This window comes from Ostrea edulis, chromosome 6 (genome assembly GCF_947568905.1).
Source record: "Ostrea edulis chromosome 6, xbOstEdul1.1, whole genome shotgun sequence".
Classification (NCBI taxonomy): Eukaryota; Metazoa; Mollusca; class Bivalvia; order Ostreida; family Ostreidae; genus Ostrea; species Ostrea edulis.
The window spans coordinates 32,579,170-32,592,946 of NC_079169.1; positions in this window are offsets into that span (position 1 = coordinate 32,579,170).

Below are 13,777 nucleotides of genomic sequence, written 5' to 3' on the forward strand. Positions count from 1 at the left end.
CATGCTGAAGCAAAACTCGGATTCAATGCATGACTCCCGAGAGTGAGTGCACACAACTAGTTAGTTTACGGACTTGATTCGTTCCTGACGCCCTCGTTTTTCCGATCTCATGGCTTATGCTCCACCGCATGCTTGCCCTCGCATGTTCTCAGTTGGATCTGCACGCAAGGATTTCCAGAGGCGTATTTGTAATTGCTTCCCCGGTAGTTCTACATCGATTTTGCGTTGCAAAGTCAATCAAATTCTCTTTAATGATGGCAGGGTGTACTCTACTATTTAGAAATCTAAGACACGAGACTAAAACTTCTTTTTTGTATACAAGTCAATTACCTCATTAGCTGTAATGGAATATAAAAACACCCTCCCCTGCAAACGGTCCACAATTTTACCCGTTATGTGATTCCGTATGATTTGGATAACCTCATTCTGAATGGAATTACTGCTTTTAAGAGGTATTCTTCCTGCTGCCTGTAGATGAAAGCAGAAGTGTTCGTCATGTTTGGCTAATAACTGTAGTATTGCCAGAGAATTACCTTTAGTCGAGGAACTACTTGTGACATTATATTTTGTGTCAACAGATAGGAATGTTTTACCACAGAGAATTACCACATCTGCTATTTTCTCAAGCAGCTTTATGTTGCGATGACACTGTGTCTGACTTTGAGGTGTTACGTTTATGAAGAGGAGACGAAGAAGATACTACGGATGTGATCTTGGTTGTGTGATAAACGGGGGATACTTACTCCTCCTAGCCGCCCGATCCCACACAGGAGTTATGAGATTGATGCTTTTCATTAGTCACTGTTGTTTTGCTCTGAATCATGGGGCTTTAAAAGTGCAGACGTCTTCCTAAAGGTCTTCTTATAAGCAGTGAACGGTTTGAACGGTTGCGTGACAAATGTATTTTGATGTTGGAAACCCAACTGAGGAAACATCATACATAAATTAAAAAGACCGCCATTTAACACTTTGTTGTAACTTAATTAAAACTGTATTACCTAAGAAGGTTGAAATGATAGTGTGTTCCTGTGATCATTTGTAGTCTTCGTTTGAACAGCACCTGTTTGTAACTTAATAGGATCACTTATCTTTTCAGCTAATGTTATTGAGTTCAATATTTTACTTCACTCGTTACAATTTTACCAAGATGATAAATACCCACATTTTCGTCACTAGACCTTCCATCTTTACCATGTATTCTTACATGTATTTCTGTGAATTTAATGTCACCTGACTGAATACCAGTCTTTTCATTTGGAGTTGCCAATTGCGAGTCCACGTGAATCCCTCCCGTAGGGATCCGGGTTAGAATAGGTCCTCAGTACCCATTGCTTGTCGTACTAGGCGACTAAATGGGAGCGGTCCTTTCGATGAGACTACAAAAAACCGAGACCCCGTGTCACAGCAGGTGTGGCACGATAAAGATCCCTCCTTGCTCAAAGGCCGTAAACGTCGAGCATACGCCTAAATTTTGTAGCCCTTCATCGGCAATGGTTGAAAAATTCTCGAATGGGACGTTAAACGTACAATATACAATCAATCAATCAAAACCAACCAACCATGGCAATTCCGGGGTATCATCTGAATCCACACTATGTTTTAACTTTATTGGCAACCTGATATTTCGGAAGTTGCGTATTATTTCATCGAATTCAGTAGGTGAACATGGCAAGCAAACTACAAATTAATTTGGTGTCAATTTGTTCGAGTTGCTGTTTTCATTGTGTGAGGTAGATCGGTGAGCCTGGAAATACTTTGTCATCTGATAGCGTCTTTATATCTCTCTGCTCACAGCAACATGTACTGTTCCTCCCAGTGAACTCGAAATAAAAGACCCCACAGAGTCGTCCACTTCTGCTTCATACTTAGATATTTTATTGAAAATAGATGTTAACGGCAAACTAACAACTCAACTTTATGACAAACGGGATAATTTCAACTTTTCCATCGTCAACTTCCCATGTTTATGTAGCAATATTCCATTATCACCTGCATATGGTGTTTACATATCTCAACTGATTCGATACGTAAGAGCTTGTTCTGCGTATAGTCAGTTTCTAAATCGAAGCAGGCTACTGACAAACATGTTGATGGTGCAGGGGATCCAACAGTCTCGTTTAAAATCAGCATTTTGCAACTTCTATGATCGTTATAACAATCTAGTTTGCCAATACATTGTATCATTGGGTCAAATGCTGTCTGACGTATTTCATGCCGATTGTTAGGCCATTCTTGGCACACTGATTTTAACTACGAATAACTCCGTTTATCTGATCAAGATATGGGGCTCACGGCGGGTGTTACCGGTCGACAGGGGATGCTTACTCCTCCGCGTCACCTGATCCCACTTCTGGTATATCCAGGGGTCCGTGTTTGCCCAACTTTCTATTTTATATTGCTTATAAGAGTTATGAGATTGATCACTGTTCGTTAACTTCACCTTTCACTGTTGGGTAAATGCTATATATCGGTTGAGGCAGTGCATTTACTACTGCACAAACTACAGCAGAGAACAGTATTCCCCTGACGTGATAGAGGTAAAAGTGAGTTGTCTGATTCTGACAGGTGTACTATATGTACACAACAACTTGTTGTGTAGCTGCGGGATGAGAACACATGTCGTAAGTCGTCTGCAACGTACACTTTCTTGAATTCTATCAATACCGTCATGAAACTAAGTTCAATGTGTCCCTCTTCATGACTAAAAATGGCTTTTGATAGGGTGCTACAGAATATAATACCACAGGGCATATATCTATTATTATTTCACCAATACCGTCTTTTACACTCGCATAAGTAGCGGTCTTCCGAAGGGAGTTCGTATATCAAACTAACCTCCATAAATTGGTCGAGTATTGGAAATTAGCCCTAGATCAGTACAAACGTGTAACTGCTATTTGATGGATTTGTTTAAGGTGTTTGCTTCCCCAAGGGATTGTGTTAGCAAAATTGAAAGTTTCAGTTTCTTTATTTCCGTGAGCGATATGGCTCATTGGATTCACATACACATATATATACACAGGCAGTACAGTAGATATAAAAATAAAATACATACACACAATGAGCAATATGGCTCACAGAAATAAATAAATTGAAACTTGTTGACATCGGACCGTCGGAATACTGGGCGGCCACCAAAGATCCCACCCTGCTCAAAGGCCGTAAGCACCGAGCATAGGCCTAAATTTTGCAGTCCTTCACCAGCAATGCTGACATCTTCACATGAGTAAAAGATTCTCTCTTAGGCCTGCCCTGGAGTTAAAACCTCAGTGATCAAGTTTACAATTTGGGTAGAGGCCTTCCTGTTCTACATCACTATGCATTGTGGTTTTTCTTACAGATGTGCGGTTGTAGCTCTAAGAAAAAATTTAACTTACCCTAAGAGATGCAGCATTCCTGAAATTTATCATTTATATCCCTTTTGCCCTAAAGATGCACAATACCAAAGAAGGTGTTGCACAGAAGAGGTAACTTTCCCTAATCGGAGCTTTGTGCAACACCAGTGACGTAGAACTTCATTTCTATTTAACCTCTTATTGCGTATTTGCCATTTACATACATGTATGCATACCTGTGGGATTCCCCAGTACTAAGGGCAAGCCTAATATATTTTATGTGTCCGTACAGAGTCTAAACATAATTTTTTGAAATCGTGAAAATCAAATCTTTTAATTTTTCTGAGTATTAAACACAATGTATAGGGTTACGAGTGTATCAAATATTTGATATTCAATAACACTGCAGTCTAAAAGCTATTATTTAAGAAATAAGATATCATTTTTGAATGTTGTTGGGATGTGACATGAATTTGGTCACGTGATCAAATCCTATAACGCCCGCAGGGCGTTATAGTAGAAACTTCATGTCATATCCCAATAACATTCAAAAATGATATTTTATTTCTTATATTTATATTTTCTATTTTGATTTGTGTCCTTACCGAGCTTCCATGATTATGTAGCAGATGACCAAAATAACGATCGTAGAACACAAAATATAGTTCGTTAGAGTTTTATCGAATAAAAAATTAGGAACAATATCAAAGAGAATATAAGATATAGATATTTAATTGAAAATGTTAAAAAAAGACCAAACGTGTAAAATAAAGGTAATTTAGAGCGTAAAGTTAATTGAAATGACGACAAGAAGAGCGGAGTAAACTACATCCGTGATGTGATTTGGTCGCGATCAGCGATGGAGAAACTGGCGTCGGTCTAGCTTACTAAGTTGAAAACGCAATTGTTGATCACAGATTTCGACAGAAATTCAAAGGATCTGAGAGAATTGATGGTGGATATGATGGGTCAAGTTAACGTTAAGCTCTTAGTTAGGTATTTTGAAAGAAACAACGGTATGTTCATCGTTAGGACTCGCGGTTGTAGCCATGCAGGAGACGATTCAAGACAATAGGACAGATTTAGACAAAGTGCAGGTAGGTTGCGTCTTCTATTTACCTTCAGTGTGTGTAAGAGAAAATAAAAACGAACTGACGGAGTTTTTGTTCACTTGAGAGGATTTTAATGAAGACTCGTACTGGTACCCTGACATGAACATGTAAAATTTTTATTTTTCGAGCCTCGAAACCAGCCTCGCTTATGATGATGCCGAGTCATAGCCGTGATGGAAGTTGCCAGGAAACAAAAGGTTAACTTATCATCATAAACTAAATAGGCTTATAACTCTGCCTACATGTTTTCGATTCCAATATCATAGAACTTTATTTTATAAATTCGCCATGCAAAAGTTGCAGACGGTACTTAAAACTGTATAAAATGAAACAGCAGAACGATATGTTAAATGTTTCTCTTTTAAATTGATGAAATTCTTGTTTGTTTACAAAAGAAACTGTATAAAATAAATATCCTGCTGCGTTTATTTCTTCTATGATGTCATTGCAGTGGCGGATCCAGGGTTTACGAAAGGGTGTGTGTGAAAGTCAAGTATTAGTCAAAATGCTTATCCATTTTGGGTGCGAATCTGGAATTTTACTCGCACTATTTCTATTATTATACCCCCGCAACAAGTTGTGGGGTGGGGGGTGGGGAGGGTATACTGGAATCGGGTTGTCCGTCTGTCTGTCTGTCTGTCTGTAGACGCAATGGTTTCCGGGCTCTAAAGCATTATCCTTTCCACCTACCGTCACCATATCATATATATGGACTACCCATGGGATGAAAATGTTCCCTATCGATTTTGGGGTCCAAAGGTCAAGCGCACTGGACATCGAAGTAGCAATATGGTTTCCGGGCTCTAAAGCGTTATCCTTTCCACCTACAGTCACCATATCATACATATGGACTACCCATGGGATGAAGATGTTCCCTATCGATTTTGGAGTCAAAGGTCACGTGCACTGGACATCAAAGTAGCAATATGGTTTCCATTTAAATTATTTAACGGCTTTTTTCATCACATGGAGATGCTGTGTTCCTAGATACCTTTGGGATCATAATACTGAAGTTTTACCTATTACCAACACCCTTTGGGAGATTGGGGTAAGTGGGGGGTATTCTTAGTGAGTATTGTTCACAGTACCTCTTGTTTAAATTTGTGGCGAGAGAGAGAGGGGGGGTGGGTCTAAATCCACCACTGCATTGCGTAAGCAAGAAGCCAGGTGAAAATACAGGAACTGACTTTTGAAGCGGTGATTGTATTCATACGCAAGAACAAACTGATCACGTGACCAAATTCATGTCACACGAAATTGAACATCAATTTCATTAGTACTGTCATATAAGGAAGTGCATTGGCAAATGTAAATATTTGTGCATTATTTTCTATAACCATCTGTACATAACTACCACAAAACAAAACATGGGAAGTTTAATGCGCATTAATAAAGTTCAACAAAATTCCAAGTACATGCACCTGAAAACATTGATTACCATAGCAATTTTCTACTGGAATACATATTGTCTTATCCCTTCAAACTGTTTATCATATATTTACCTTGTTTGACATTTTTCTTTCAAAGCTTTAAAGGGACTGGTTCACATTTTACGAAAGAAATGTTTTTCATTTTTTATGCTAAAGATTTAAAATATAGGTCATTTAATGCTGACAACCAAGATTTGGACCGTCTGAATGCAAGGTTTTAGCTTCGAGTCCGTGTTATGTAAACAAAGACTCGAGTCTTTTTGTGTAAACAAACAAACCAGTGAAACGTTAATTTTGTAATATAAAGCATCTTCATTTTGTACAATCACAAATTTTAACTTTTAAATAACACATTTTACCTAAGTATACTTGAGATGTGATTTAAGAAATAAGATATTATTTTTTAATGTTGTTGGGATATGACATGAATTTGGTCACGTGATCAAATCCTATAACGCCCAAAATTGAACATCGATTTAATTAGTACTGTCATATAAGGAAGTGCATTGACAAATGTAAATATATATATATATATATATATATATAATAAACTTGGATCAGTATCCATTTATTTTGAAAAACCCGTAAACAATAACACACCTCCATCTTTGTTTTCAAAACAAATAATAAGCTCTCTATAATGAGCTTCTGTCATGATGAATAACCTTAAATTTGGGGGGGGGGGGTGAAACCTTCTAAACATATCAGAGACCGCCGCGATTGCCGAGAGGTTAGAGCGTTCGCATGCGGAAGGCCGGGGTTCGAATCCGAGACAGACCTAAGTCGTTAAATCAGTTTCATGTCTTGTAACACTATACAATAACCGATCAGCTGATCGAGGTGACTCGGGTCGTATAAAAAAAAAACTCAGGTATTAAGTTATATTGTTTTAGAAGGAATTAGAAAAAAAAATTCTGATTAACAACCTCATTTTATTTCAGGTACTATCTTTGTTCAGAACAACATCACAGTGAAGAGGGCAATGCACACAAGATGGCATGAGTCATGAGGCTGCTGTTCAGACTGTAAGGAAGCTGTATTTGCCTATAATAACAGATCTCAAAAATGCAGTTGCATCTGGACGTGACAAGGTGATCAGAGAAATTAAGCCTCCTCAAGATGTTGAAGAAATATGAGAATTACTTCATCCATCTTCTCTGACTTGGCTTCTCTTACCAGGACCTTTGAAAAGGAAGATGTAGACCTATCCATCATAGAACCAAGAGTGACAGCAACACTATCTACCCTTAGGAAGATGAAAGAGTGAGACCCTCCATTCACAAGCCGAGTATCATCTGTTACACAAGGATTAGGAATAATAGTGGAAGATGACATTCTCCAGACTATTAAAGCAGCCAAAAATGAATTCATAGACAATTTGAATCCCAACATGGAGGACAGGATGGAGAATTCCACCTTGATTGACAGTCTTGCTGTTGTTCAACCTAATCACTGTGGATGAAAACAACCTTGTCTTCTATGGGGATACAGCAATTTCAACCCTAGCAGTCCATTTCAACTTGTAGCTAGAAGTATGATGACAACAGTTCTGTCTTTCATATTTAACTTATCATGCACTTAATCATAATCCTATGTATGTATTATGTTATATTATATTGCTTATGAATCATATTCTTGAAAATGTGTCATGTTAAATCAACAGCAAAATATAGATGTAATAAAATATTTGTTAATATACACAATTGTTCTTTATTTCACAATGTTGTCTGAAAAGTTAAAAATCAATGCAGCAGGTATTAACTTTTGAAGAGGTTAAATGATTATTCTATTACTATCGTAGCATGATGCAAGGAAAGTGCCCCGAAACTGTCTTGCCGCGACGAAAAGTGCCCTTTTGAGCATATAATGTGTGTGCCCTCCCTAGATCCTAGATTTAACACGACCATATGAGTGAAAAATTCTCGAGCGAGACGTTAAGCAAGATACAATCAATCAATCTAATATCAGACTGTAGATTTTGATCATTTAAAGTGAAAAACAACATTTGGAGGAAAATCGTGAATCAGTCCCATTAAAACCTAAGAATTCTCGTTAACAGCCTTGACTATTAATACACAGGTATCACATCCTGTGTTCGGTGTGTTTGTTTCGACTCCTGTTCACAAAGTAAACAGTGTCTAGGTTGGAATTTTATTGCAAACTCGGCACATTGTACGTGTTTTTCAATTAAAGTCCCACGATTTCCCCCAAAATTTTGTTTTTCACTTTTAATGATCAAAATCTACTGTCTAATGTGTTTGAAAGATTTCACATGAAAATTAAGGTTATGCATTATCACAAAAGCTCGTTTTAGAGAGTTTATTATTTATTTTGTAAACAAAAATAGCGGTATGCTATTCTTTACGAAATTTTCAACAACAAAAAATGGATAACGATCTAAGTTTACTACATCTTTCACATTTCAAGCCTTTTTGGGGTAAAATGTGTCATCTAAAAGTTAAAATGTGACTATGCAAAATTAAGATGCATTACATTACAAAATCAATATTTCACTTGTTTGTTTACATAAAAGACTCAAGTCTTTGTTTACATAACACAGATTTAAGGCCAAAATATTGCCTTTATTCTTGCATTCAGAAAGTCATTATTTTGGCTGTCAACATTAAATGAGTTATATTTTTAAAAATAAAAAACATTTTCATCAAAAATCGTGAACCAGTCCCTTTAAAATATCTAGATGGAAAATGTAATATTGAAGAAAAAATCTTGTGTCCGTGAGGAATTCGAACCCGGTCGTTAAAAAAAGGTAATGTCTTTACACTTTAAAGTATATGACCTTATCCACTGAACCAAGCAGTAGAACTTTTAAGTAGCGATGGAAAATTAACGTACAGGTCAAGTTGAAAATTATATCGGTGAAATCGTATCGCTTTTTTTTTTGAAATTTACAAAAAAAATGCCCTCGTGAAACAAAATTTCAAAGCGAGTTTTTTTAAAATGGAAAACTCGAAGAACATGTTCGTTTTTATTTATTTATTTTAAACATACATGCAGTATATATATATAGATATAGATCTCTCTCTCTCTCTCTCTATATATATATATATATATACTAGATCTATATACATACATACATTCTGCAAACATACTTGTACAAAATGTTCATAAACTACCAAAGGTATATGTATATAATTTAATTTTTATTGTATCCTTGTTTCTGATTGGTCAAATTCCAATTGAGGAACGCAAGTTATTTTTGTATAACCTGGTTTGGTATGGGGACACACCCCCTTGACAACCAGATGTCGGAACTATTTTTTTTTCTCTCTCTCTAAATTTACATCGCAGCACTGTTTTCAGCCTTCTATGGAATAGAAAGTCAACGTGAACAATAAGATGCTTCGGTTTGATACACATGTTGTTTTCTCGTTGTCAATATTAGCCTAGCATCTACTTCACTTGTACGCAAATCACTGTTGTAAAACATCTTTTTCTGTATGTATGGTCGAATAATAGATTAAAACAAAGATATTATATTCGAATTAATGATTTGCCAAGTAAGCATTACCCTGTTTATTTTGAAATACATTTCTCACTGGGGGGAAAAGGAGGGGGTGCGTTGTTTCATTCCTTGATCCGTCTTTCAACAAAGCAAACAAAACTTCATACGTCACATTTTATCACATGACGTCAGACACATTGACATGTGGATCGCTATTTGTTACTTGCTTACATATTTTCTTGTGTCGGATTTACTATTAGCGAAAACATTGCATACAAGGGTAAGTTTTCATCTAGTGGAAGCTTTCACAGAGTTGAAAGCCGTAAATTATTGCATTTTCTGATATTTGAAGATTTATTTTGGGTAGTCCTAACAATGCAATTTCCCGTATTTTCTCAATCTGTCTGTGATGAGCGACTTCAAAGTCGATCTCTATCTCTGAAGGGCAGCGAAATACGCATTTGCATGGATAGTCTACACATATTTTCTATCATGATAAACTTCACTTTCGATACAATATTTTGATAAATGGCTAGGCTCCATAGAACTAAGATTAAAGATGGCGACCTTCGGCTTCGCAGCTAGACGCTTCGTGTCGCTGTTGCTAAGTAAATCATTGCGCGGCTTAGTTGACTTGTATTTTTCCGAGTTTATGTACATTTTGATAAACGAAGTTTAGCATATTTGTCTCTTGCATTAAATTATAAGGAATGACTTTAATTCTGGGGCAAGTTATACGAGTATAACCTGGTTTGGGTCAGTTTACGCTTTTTTATAATCCGCTTCGCGTTTATTATCTTGACCCAAACCAGGTTATACTCGTATAACTTGCCCCAGAATTAAAGTCATTCCTTAAATATTCTTTTCTGAGAATGTGAGAGAGAGAGATGCATACACTCATTATCTATATATATTGAAAATTTAAAAAAAAACCACTCAATGAAATAATTCATTCCAGCGGGTTCAGCAGGTGTCAAACATATCTTTTAAACCATTTTTATATGCAATATGTTTCTGAGTTTCTTTATTTTATCGATATCTCGTGCAAAACCTTTAGGGAAATTAACATGAGACGTGCAACACCTTCTTTCAAAAGAATACGGGACTTTCGAGATACGGATCCACTCGACTTTTATCGCGCGTTGAACATCATTTGTAGGGCATGTCACTTTCGGATTACAATAACAATTAAGTAATCAAGCATGGAATTCCTCAATTGCTATCAAATTCCTGCATTTAAATGCTATCTTTGAAAGAAAGAAATTACTACAACCATTTTATAGGAAAATGTATTTGATTAAAATATGGGAGTTGGCGAGAGAAATAAATCTAGGGAATATCTTGAGGATATCGGTAAAACCTCACGCCTTACATCTAATGATATGAGTCTAAATGCACCTTTTCCCCGCCATCTAATTTACACCCAGGCCACTATAAGCACCAATAGTGACTCGGGTCGTCATCGTGGGACTGCGCATAGCTCTTTACGGACCGTCTGCTAGCGAAACACCATTTGTATCGTTGTCAACTTTGCCCTACAATTGGTTATTATCACGTGACCGTGGTGTGTAAATGTCAAATATAATCGGTCGTTCCGGCACATCCCGAAAGTTCCGTATTGGAAGGACAGCTATCAACAAGAACTGAGAAGTTTAATTATTAACACACGACTGATGCAGACCAATTTCAAAAGGTCATCATCTAAACAAGAATCCCACAGGCCTTATTGGTCACTTGAGTATTAAGCAAGGATCACTAGCCCCACGCGCTCTGGAATCTAGAAAAAATCCTTTTCTGCATAAGCTAAGTTCTAATATTCAGCAATAGTATAAAACGAGATGATTATGTTCTTTATAAAAACTCAGATGCAATACGGGACTTTCGAGATACGGATCCACTCTGACTTTTATCGCGCGTTGAACGTAATTGTAGGGCATGTCACATCCGGATTACAATAACAACTAAGTAAACAAACATGGAATATTTCAATTGCTATCAATTTCCTGCATTTAAATGCTATCTTTGATAGAAAGGAACAACTACAACCATTTTTAAGGAAAATACAATTGATTAAATTATGCGAGTCGGCGCGGGAAATAAATCTAGGGAATATCTTGAGGATATCGGTAAAACTTCACGCCTTGCATCCAATGGTACGCGTCTAAATGCGCCTTTCCCCTTCCATCTACTTTACACCCAGGTACTAAGCACCAATAATGACTTGGATCGTCATCGTGGGACTGCGCATAGCTCTTTACGGGCCGTCTGTTAGCGAAACACCATATGTATCAATGTCAACTTTGCCCTACAATTGGTTATTATCACGTGACCGTGGTGTATAAACGTCAAATATAATCGGTCGTTCCGGCATATCCCGAAAGTTCCGTAATACGGAAAGTGCCTATACTGATGAAAGAATACATGTACATGTACAAATATAACATTGACTCATGAAATGACTAATTTGGACCCGTCCTAGAGTCGCAACCCTGGGGTTGCAAAATTCACAATTTTGGTACATTCATTTCTGCTTTTCTTATTGATGCATTTAGTTCTTTAACCGTATCAATAAACTTTAAAGAAGTCCTTGAAATGATAAAGATAAGTAGCATTCTGAGAGTGTTGCATGGCAATACATAGTCTCGGACCGTCGCAATAATCACTGTACCACACCAATATTCAAAGTTCATTATGTAGGTTATGGTAAGAGGGAAAATTGGGGAACCAGGTAGGAATGGTTGGAAATCAACTATTATTCAAGTAGGGACTAGACCAGGAAAAAATACATTTATAATTAGGTTTAGGTCTTTAACCAAGTCAGTAAACTGTGACAGGTAAGTGATCATGAATAATTTAGTTATATTGTTGTATTACTATCCTAGATCGATTGATTGAATATTGTTTAACGTCCCACTCGAGAATATTTCACTCATATGGAGACGTCACCACTGACGGTGAAGGGCTGCAAAATTTAGGCCTATGCTCGGCGAGTATGGCCTTTGAGCAGGGAGGGATCTTTATCGTGCCACATCTGCTGTGACACGGGACCTCGGTTTTTGCAGTCTCATTCGAAAGACCGCCCTATTTAGTCGTCTCTTACGACATGCAAGGGGTACTGAGGATCTATTCTAACCCGGATCCCCACGGGAATAGTATGCTAGAAGTTTTAATGGGTGTAGTACAATTCATGCTATTTTTCTAAGTCCAAGGGCCATAACTTAATGGAAAATCAACGGACTGAGACGAATTCGAACTTGATATGTAACTTGTGATGGCAAACCAATGTACCAAATATTACATGAATATCTGCAAGCACAACCAAAACAAATCCGGAAAACTGATCATTCATGTTATTTTTCTAAGCCCAAGGGCCATAACTAAGTGAAAAATCAACAGACCGAGACGAAATTCGAAATTGATCTGTAACTTGTTATGGCAAAGCAACATACCAACTATAAAATAAATATCTGTAAGAACAGAGGAAAAAATTGCGGGAAACTAGACTGAAGGACGGACGGAGCGAAAACCTAAAGTCCCCTTCGACTTCGTCGGTAGGGGACTAAAATCAGAGCAACGTTACAAATTGCGAAAATTCATAAAACTTTTTTGATATTAGTTAAATGAAATTAGACTATGCAAATCTCAGGCATCGGAAGTATGTTAGAGAGGGCTTGTTTCGTTGTTCAGGACACTTTCGTCTGAAAAATGTACGTTTTGCGAAAATTTCTAGTGGTGTCTCTAGTGAAAATTAAGCCCCCACCCTCCCCTCGTTCCGACACCCATGCAAATTAAACTTTTGATAATAGTAGTCTAGTTTACACCAGTCATTCCCAACAATAGGACAACATGGAACCACTTTTCCTGATATATCCTGACAACAAATTTATTTCATTGGTTAATTGTTTTACGTCCCATCGAGAATTTTTCACTCGCATTGCAACGTCAACAGCTGTAGGTGAAGTACGACAAATTTAGACCTATACATAGCGCTTTCCGCGTAGCAGTGTGGGGTTTTTAACGTGCCAACGCCTGCATGCCTCAGAGTTGACCTTAAAAACGAATATCCCGTGTGTGTGGCACGCTAAAAAACCATCACTGCCCAATGACCGTAAGCACTGAGCAAAGGCCTAAATTTAAGGCCCTTCACCGGTATTTCATGACGTCTCCATATGAGTGAAAAATTCTCGAGAGAGACGTTAATCAAGGTACAATCTTTCGAGTATGACCTTAATTTAAATGGAAGTCCCATGTCACCGCAGACGTTGGCACGCTAAAGAACGCACGCTGCTACGTACGGCCCAAAGCGCTAAGCATAGGTATGTGGTACCTACAGCTGCTGACGTCCCAATATGAGTGAACAACCAAACAAAATAAAAAAACTGTAAACAACTAAAATAAATATTTAACTGTATGAAAGTTTTAAGAGTAAATAACAAT